The sequence below is a fragment of the Chelonoidis abingdonii genome, unplaced genomic scaffold (assembly GCF_003597395.2).
Source record: "Chelonoidis abingdonii isolate Lonesome George unplaced genomic scaffold, CheloAbing_2.0 scaffold0005, whole genome shotgun sequence".
Classification (NCBI taxonomy): Eukaryota; Metazoa; Chordata; order Testudines; family Testudinidae; genus Chelonoidis; species Chelonoidis abingdonii.
In genome coordinates this window covers 207,361-216,391 of record NW_027424266.1, presented here as the reverse complement: position 1 = coordinate 216,391, position 9,031 = coordinate 207,361, and the positions used below count along the sequence as shown (strand labels likewise).

The 9,031-nt window shown below is 51.7% G+C and overlaps 1 pseudogene; it reads right to left on the bottom strand.

Moving 5' to 3' along the window:
- Positions 1-7,899: 7,899 nt before the first annotated feature.
- On the bottom strand, positions 7,900-8,048 carry LOC116814606 (U2 spliceosomal RNA; annotated as a pseudogene).
- Between the last annotated feature and the right edge of the window lie 983 nt (positions 8,049-9,031).

Genomic DNA, 9,031 nt, shown 5'->3' with positions numbered 1-9,031 from the left:
CAAGTACTGCGAGGGAGGCTTCGGTGCGGCATTGCTTCCAGTACCAACATCTAGCTTGACAGCACCATGCATCCCTAAGCACTTTGCAAGCTGTCTGCATACATCAGCACTGAAATGCAGCCACCTCTGGGATGGAAAGACACTGCACTCAACACAGCAGGGGGAGAGGAAGAGGAACTTGCCCAGGGGCCCTGAGGCAAACCCCAATTTGGACAGAAAGTGCTGGGAGGTTTGTAATGGCTGTGCCAAGCAGATGTTAATCTTGCTGTTTAAAGGGTCTTAAACTGCCCCACTGATTTCCCTCCCAGTCCTTCCTGCCTCGAGGCCTGCTGTGCTGGATACTGCCTCCTCTCTTGCATGCGATGTAGCCGCAGTGGTTGAAGAGCTCTGTGGGGCTTGAAGCCTGTCTCCCTCTCCAACAGAAGTTAGTCCAATAAACAATACTACCTGACCTGCTGGGTCTTCTTCTCTTGGTCGCCACGCTGCGGTGCAGTGCACCATACGGGGCCCTGGGTTAGACGCTTAGGGCTGCAGCTGGCTCCATTGCATAAGGAGAGAGGCAGCGCATGGGACTCTGGGCCTCACAGCAGAAGAGAGATGTTGGGACATGCGCTGGGAAGAGGGTGATCAGCACCCTGGCCCATTCTCAGGAAACAGGGACAAAATGATGAGAGACTGAGCCCCAGCCACCCTCCGCCCACGCTCTGTGCCATGCGCTGCCCCACCAGCTCCCAGACAGGCCCGCTATCGGGTTCAAGGATTGTCCCAAAGGTGACAGGTGGCTGTGTAGGGCCTAAGACCCAGATCCGCAAAGACATGTAGGCACCTGACACTCCCTGACATCAATAGAGCTGTGAGGATCTGGGACGAAGCTCAGCAGCTTCCAAGCAGAAGGGCGTTACAGTCAGTCGGATTCACACTCACTCCCCGTCTGGAAAAGAACCACGCTGGCCGCAGCGGGATCACAGAAGCAACCTCTGTGCCATCATGATGCTCCAAGGGGGAACCAAAAGCCAGCCAGCATCTGTGCCACCCGCAGTGCCAGCACACTGGCCAGGATCTCTCTAATGTGCGGGATACGGCTTCTTCAGATGGGCAGGATTAGCAAGGAAAGCTACCTTATTGAGGTCAGAAGAGGTAGGGATGAAGTGAGAAAGGCTAAAAGCCATGTAGTCTTGGACCTTGCAAAGGGAATTTAAACCAACAGTAAAAGGTTCTATAGCCCTATAAATAAGAAGAAAACAAAGAAAGAAGTGGGACTGCTAAACACTGAGGATGGAATGGAGCTTAAGGATAACTAGGCATGGCCCAATATCTAAATAAATACTTTGCCTCAGTCTTTAATAAGGCTAATGAGGAGCGTAGGGATAATGGAAGGATGACAAATGGGAATGAGGATATGGAAGTAGATATTACCATATCCGAGGTAGAACCCAAACTCGAACAGCTCAATGGGACAAAATCAGGGGGCCCAGATAATCTTCACCCAAGAATATTAAACGAACTGGCACATGAAATTGCAAGCCCATTAGCAAGAATTTTTAATGAATCGGTAAACTCAGGGGTTGTACCGTACGACTGGAGAATTGCTAACATAGTTCCCTAATTTTAAGAAAGGGAAAGAGGTGATGCTGCTGAGTAACTATGGAGCCTGTTAGTTGAACGATCTAATAGTTATAAGGTCCTTGGAAACCAAATTTTTGAAAGGAGAAAGTTAGTTAAGGACATTCGAGGTCATGGTTACTAGACAAAATACAACATGGTTTTACAAAAGGTGATGGTGCAAATCAACCTGATTCCTCTTTATGAGAAAGGTAACTAGATTTTTTAGACAAAGGAAACGCAGTGATTCTAATTTTAACCCTCGATTTCAGTAAGGCATTTGACATGGTTCCACCTGGGAATTATAGGTTAAATTGGAAAAGAATGGGAATCAATATGAAAAACTGAAAGTGGGATAAGGAACTTTGTTAAAGGGGAGACTACAACGGATTCGTACTGAAAGGATAACTGTCAGGTCTGGAAGAGGTACTGTGGGAGTTCCTCAGGGATCAAGTTTTTGGGACCAACCACTTGATTTAATTTTTTATTACGGTGACCCTTGGCACAAAAAGCGAATGTGCTAATAAATTTGCGGATGACACAAGCTGGCAGGTAATTGCTAAACAGAGAAGGACCGGGCGATATTAGTGACAAAATTTGGGTACATGACCTTGTAAACTGGAGTAATTAGTAAACAGGAGTGAAATTTACAGTGGAAAATGCAAGGTCAGAAAATTTAAGGGATTAATAACAAGACAATTTGGTTATAATTGAGGACGCATCAAGTTGGAAAGTAACGCGGGGAGAAGGACCTGCGAGCATGGTTGATCGCAAGATATAATGGCCCGACCAATGTGATATGGGCATTAAAAAAGCTAATGCAGTTTTAAGAGTGCATTCAGCCAAGGGTATTTCCAGCAAAGATAAGGGGAGTTATACCGTGTGGGGTGCTTCCTAAGTGGAGGGGGGCTGTGTTCCTGGTCGCTGGCGCAAAGGCGTTTGACAAAACCTGAGTTTAATGCGCACGTGGGCATTAATTAGTATAGAGCGCTTTTCATGGATTGTACCCAAGGCACTGGTGAACCCTCATCCTTGGAATACTGTGTGCAACGTCCTGCTCCTCACCATGTTTAAGAAGGATTGATTCAAACTGGCACAGGTTCAGAGATGGCTACTAGGATGATCCGAGAATGGAACCTGTCTTATGAAAGAGACTCCAAAAAGCTTGGCTTTGTTTTGCCAGCCAAAAGAAGGTTAGGGGAATGTGCTTGCTCTTTATACAATATTCAGAGGGATTAATATCAGAGAGGGACGAGGAATTATTTAACTTCGTACCATGGTGGACACAAAACAAATTGATATAAACTGGACACTAGGAAGTTTTAAGACTTGAAAATTAGACGCAGTTCTAACCAATTAGAGGAGTGAAGTTCTGCAAACAGCCTTCCAAGGGGAGTAGTGGGGGCAAAAGACATTCTGGCTTTTAAGACTAAGCTTGATAAGTTTTAATGGGGGGATGGTATATGGATAGCCTAATTTTGCAATTAATTTAGCAATTGCTCTTTGATTATCAGCAGGTAAGCATGCCCAGTGTCTGTGAGATGTTAGATGGGTTGGGACTGAGTTCTTAGAGAATTCCTTCTGGGTTGCTGCTGGTGAGTCTTGCCCACATGCTCAACGGTTTACTGATCGCCAATAATTTGGGGTCGGAAGGAATTTCCTCCAGGGCAGATTGGCAGAGGCCTGGAGGTTTCGCCTTCCTCTGCAGCATGGGCAAGGGTCACTTGCTGGAGGATTTTCTGCAGCTTGAGGTCTTCAAAGCATGATTTGAGGTCTTCAGTACAATCAGACATAGGTTAGGGGTTTGTTAAATAGAAGTAGATGGTGAGTTTCTGTGACCTGCATTGTGCAGGAGTCAGACTAGATGATCATAATGGTATTCCTTTGACCTTAAATCATGAGTAAGCGACGGGGCACAAGTATTCCCTGGAGCAATTGCTGTGCTCATTTCCAGGGCTCCACAACCCACACTGGTCTAGTGTGCAGCGATCAACACCCAATTCCTCTACTTCCTGTCGCGCACGACCCCTTCCAAGACATACCTCTCTCTCTGGCACAATCCCCTTGGCACACCGATTCAGAGCCAGGGTGCACCCTTGTTGGATTGTTTCCACGGGAACTCCCAGGCCAGTGGGAACCTGCAAGCCATGGAAAAAACAGGGGCTTTGCTTGCCCAGAGCCAGATCCTGCGTCCAAAGGAGAAGCTGTCAGTGCCAGAGGCACTTCTGCATGAGCGCTGTGATGAAGTGGGACTATTCTTAATGTTTCCTCAGAATACCATGTGGGTGACTCAGTTTCCCCTATGCATTCTTAAAGTCTCCAATGTCGTAAATGGCCAACACTCTGTGTCTGGCAACAAATGGCCGGGGCCCCTCCCCCCTGCAAGGGCATAGCTAAGTGAACAAAGAGGTCAGGTGACTCTCTGGCCCTGGAAAAGAGACAAAGCCAGAAAGAAGGGGCTGAGGGGGGTTTCAGTTGGGACTGGCTGGGGACAGGAAGTGAGGAACAGAGGGGGTCGTATGCTTTCTGGGCCCAGAATGGACCCGACTGAGGGTCCAGTTTCTTGTACCTACAAGCTCTGTTTAGACGTGTCCTGTCATCGAATAAACCTCTTTTTTCCTGGCTGGCTGAGAGTCACGTTGACTGAAAGTGGGGGTGCAGGACCCCTGGGCTTCCCAGGACCCGCTGGTGGACTCACTTTTAGGAAGATGTGTGAGCTTCTTGCCCTGAACAAGTCTGCTCCAAGGGAGAGGAGGCTCCCCAAAGTCCTGCCTGGCTTTGTGGGGAGCAGTTCCAGAGCATCGCCCAGGGACTCCGCGACAAGCGCCCCCAGGAATGCTCTGGACTGAGTCATTGGGTGGCAAGCCCATTACTCTCTGCCATAGCAGCATGGCCAAGGCCTTTCCTATGGATTTCTGGCTAGCACCTCATTAGGAGAATGCTGGACTTACCAGGCACTGAAGGAGTTACACTTTGCCCCAGGAGGCAGGATTGGTTGATGCATCAGAGGCCAGGCAGGAGTCCCAGATCCTCCCACTCCCAAGAGGGTTAACACCCCAGGGGAAAGGGCTGGTCCGGGCTCCAGGGGCAATCAGCGCCTCAGGCAGAAGCCAATGTCCAAATGGCTGTGGATGAGGAAGAGCAGGTGGTTCTTGGCCCATGTGCGGAACGCCATGGCCCCTGCCCAGCGCTACAAACTTCTTCTGGCTGCCCACCCGCCCCTGCCCTGGCTCCAATCATGCCTGCCCATGGGGCTTCAGGGATCACCCTCTCCCTCCCCCCGGCTCCCCGCACACAGGTCCCTTCTCTGCACCCAGCTACCCCGTTACACTCCTGACCCTGGCATTCGAAAACACGATGCAATAACACAGAACGTGCAGTATCAATTGTTTCCTCTCACACTGGACCTTTGGGCATTGCTTATCCATCATAAGTTGGGGCCCAGCCAAACTTCCACTCCTAGCTCTGCCACTGCCATGTAACATTTCCACCCTGGCATTTGCCGACCCCACCCTGCCTGCTGGCCAGGGTCGGCCGGCTGCCCCCAGACTGCACATGGGAAGGGCAGGTGATAAAACAAGGACAGGAGAACTCCAGGTGGAAGGAAACAGGGCTCCCTGCTATTACTCACTGGGCTCAGGGCAGCTGCAGCCATGGCCTCATTCCCTGCCAAGGTCCCAGTCTGACTCTGGCTCACAGACTGGGGTCCTGCCCTGATCCCTCTTCAGAGAGACTCTGTGCCTGAACTCACTAGGGTCCATGGTCATGAGCCTCAGGGGGCCCCTAAACCCCCAGGAGCCCAGCTGTGTGGCAGCCCCATTCCATGCAGCATCCTCCTTGCACCACCACCCAGCCAAGCTGTGCCACGCGCCTACAAGCAGGAACTGACTGAGCCTTGGCAGACAGGCCACTTGGCGGCGAGGCCAACACAGGCAGGAGGGGAAGTGATGGGCTTGAGGCCACGTGGTCACAAGTCAAGACCCCCACTGCACTGGCCCCAGTGTTAATCCCATAGTCTGACTCTCCAGTGATTTTCAGGGAGGAGCGGGAGCAGCACCAACCGCAGGCGGACAGCAGTGCCTGGCAGGGTGTGCACCCACTCGCATGCCTCCAGCACAAGCATGCAGTCTGTCAGGCTGCCCCCCAGCTCTACTCCCCACCACGTGCTGCAGCTTTCAGGAGCCCACGCTGTGTGTGCACACGGATAATTATCATTCCCTCCTGCTGGGGCGTGCAGCGGGATGAGTCACGCGCTTCTCCTGTGTTGCTGCCTTTGCGATACAGCCGGTGTCTAGGGGGAAGGCACAGGCAGCCACGCAAGTCAGGCAGCTTCTTTCTGCTGTGGGGCAATTGTCATAGTTACAGATGCAAAGCGACAACCCGATCTCGTTCCTTTTTCACCTCTCCCAGAAACGTTGGCAGAAGCACACGGGGGTCAGAGCTGGAGCTGCCCTGTTTCCCAGTCAGGAAGCTTTCTCTGCCTCCAATCCCTTTTGACAGGGCTCTGACCAAAGGGAAGCAAGAATCCAGATACTCCAGCTCTGTAGGCAGGGCACCTGGGGCTCCTCCTGCCCTCAAATAGCATATTCCTCTTTGATCAGAGGGAGCAGGCCCTGACCTAGGAAGCTGCAGACCAGTTCATCTCAAGCAGCGGTGGCCAAGCTGAGCCTGAGAAGGAGCCAGAATTTACCAATTTACATTGCCAAAGAGCCACAGTAATACCTCAGCAGGCTCAGGGGAGGGGGCAGAAAGGGGTGCAGTGGGGGCAGGGCCTGTGGCAGAGCCAGGGGTTGAGCAGTGAGCACTCCCGGCACATTGGAAAGTTGGTGCCTGTACAAGGAGCCGCATATTAAACTTCTGAAGAGCCACGTGTGGCTCTGGAGCCATAGTTTGGCCACCCTGCTCTAAGGTTCTAAAGTCCCCAAGATTGCAGAGGGCTGCAGGGCTCTCCAGCAGACTGTAAATTGAAGGCTAGCACGGAGATTCCCACTCAGATTAATGGAAGACACTCCAGCCACATGGAATACATCAAATAGGTCTCCTGGATTTGATTGGCAGGAATGAAAGTCCAAGCCAGCAAAGAATGTTCCCGCAAGCCACATGTAAAGGAGAAGTGGCTGAGATACCAGCTGGCTGCCAGAATCCAGTCCTGCTGGCACAGAAATCTGGTGCCAGGCTTTCACAGCTGCTATGTATGAGCTAAGGAAACCAGAGCTAGCAGTAAATCAGACCCCATCGGCTTGTCAGGTCACCTGGGTTCTTGTGCCCACCTGGAACGGCTTCCGAGGACAGTCCCTGGGAGACACCTGGGGAGAGCTGTAATGGGGGGAATACTCCCTCTGGGAGGCTGGGTATCAAAGTGGATATATCTGGAGGCCCTTCAACATCTTGGCACTGTCTTCTAAGCAGTTCCCAGGCAAGGCATCTCTCTCCAGTGTGCCTTGACAGTGGCAGCTCTGCTCTGGGTCCCCGTGTAAAGTACATCTTTGCTACTGGTTCTCCATTGCTCATAGCGCCTCCCCCAGCCGTGCGGAGTGGGTGCAGCACTCCCTCTCTGACTGCCTCAGAAGGGCTCAGCAGTTTGTGACCTTCAAACGTTCCCCGGCTGGATTCTATGGAGCTCAAAGTGCCCGGCCTGTTCTCCTGAGGAAATAAAGGAGACAGCGACCCATACTGCAATCCAGAAGCAGCAGCAGCTGGGTCACTCTGCTCACTCCCTCCAACCTTATCTTTTCATTGTTTGTTTCTGCCCCATCTGAGCCCAGGACTGAGGCCTGGAGAGACTCTGGTGATCCAGGTCCTCTGCCAAGAAAGATGTTTGATTTAGGCCTTCTGATGGGGGAACAGAAAACAAAGAGAAACTGCTTGGCGCACCCCCAGTAGGACACAGGCCTGTCAGCTGGGAGCGCGTCTGCTGAGAGCCAGCACAACAGCTCACTGGCTATCTCAGGCCTTGGGACCGATCAGTGTCCAGGGTGGTATGCAGCACCGACGAAGCTGGCTAAGCTATAAAGGGTAACTTTACACTGCAATAATAAAGAGGAGCCGTCACATTCCTCCCCAGTGTCACTCCACTGACGCCCATGGAGTGACACCAGAAAGAAATTTGGCCCCAGGAGCTTGAGCTCGAGGGCCAGGCTCCAGTCTCTGAGCGGTGGGGTAAAACCGGGAGTGGCTACACTGCAGTCAGTGGTGTGGAATCTGGCTGAGGATCCCACGTCTTAGCACTCGGATCAGTGCGGTCACTGCTGTGCACGTGTGAGGGACACAGTCTGCCCTGTTTGCTTGTGCTTTTTTTTTTTTTTTAATGGGTTGGACAGAGCAAGATCCTGTTCCATCCCCGTTTCAAAAATCAATTTCCTATAGAGTCCTCAAATAAAGGACATATCAGATATTAAACTGCTAAGAACAGATAGAACTTAGATAATATTTTAACTTCAAGGTCCAAGAGACACACACAAGGTTTTCATCTCAAGGGCAAAAGACCAAAAACATCAAGACACTTGATCACAGCCTTGGATAGGCCAAGAGACCACTGACACTTGTGTCACAGAGTCACAGGGCGATGCTCTGGAACTGCTCCCCACAAAGCCAGGCAGGACTTTGAGAAGCCTCTCCCTTGGAGCAGACTTATTCAGGGCAAGAAGCTCACACATCTTCACCTCCTGGGTCTCTCCTTGGAGCATTCAGCATCCTCCGTGTGCTTCCCACAGCGAGTCTGCCCAGGCGGGGTCCTGGGGAAGCCACAGGGTCCTGCACCCGCACTTTGCAGTCAGACGTGACTCTCAGCCAGCCAGTAAAACAGAGGCTTATTCGATGACAGAAACAGGATCTAAAACAGAGCTTGTAGGTACAGCGAACGGGACCCCTCGGCTGGGTCCATTCTGGGGGGCAGTGAGCTACCCAAAAATAAAAGTATAGGACATGCCCTTATTGCTGGGACACAGGGAAATCCGGTTGCACTGTGACTCAGAGCAGGGATGGCTGCCGACAGAAGGGGACGTACACACCCAATGGCTTCAAATAGCTGGACATGAGAAGCCAAGATCTTCATGGAGCCAAGCATCTCCACTGTCGGAGTGGCAGATCCATTGGCCTCCCCTCCCAGGATGATCAGAGATTCCAGTGGTGGAGCTGGGCCTGAGCCTCAGACCCTTTCTCTTCAAAGAGTGGAGGCAGGCAGAGGACTCCCGCAAGAAGCAGGGGGGAATGGATTTCCTCTTTCTCTCCCCCTGCTGTGTTGGGTGCAGTGTCTTTCCATCCCAGAGGTGGCTGCTTTTCAGTGCTGATGTATGCAGACAGCTTGCAAAGTGCTTAGGGATGCAAGGTGCTGTCAAGCTGGATGTTGGTACTGGAAGCAATGCCGCAACGAAGCCTCCCTCGCAGTACTTGTCCCTTCCCACTCAGGAGCCCTCGTGTTGGTCAGAGA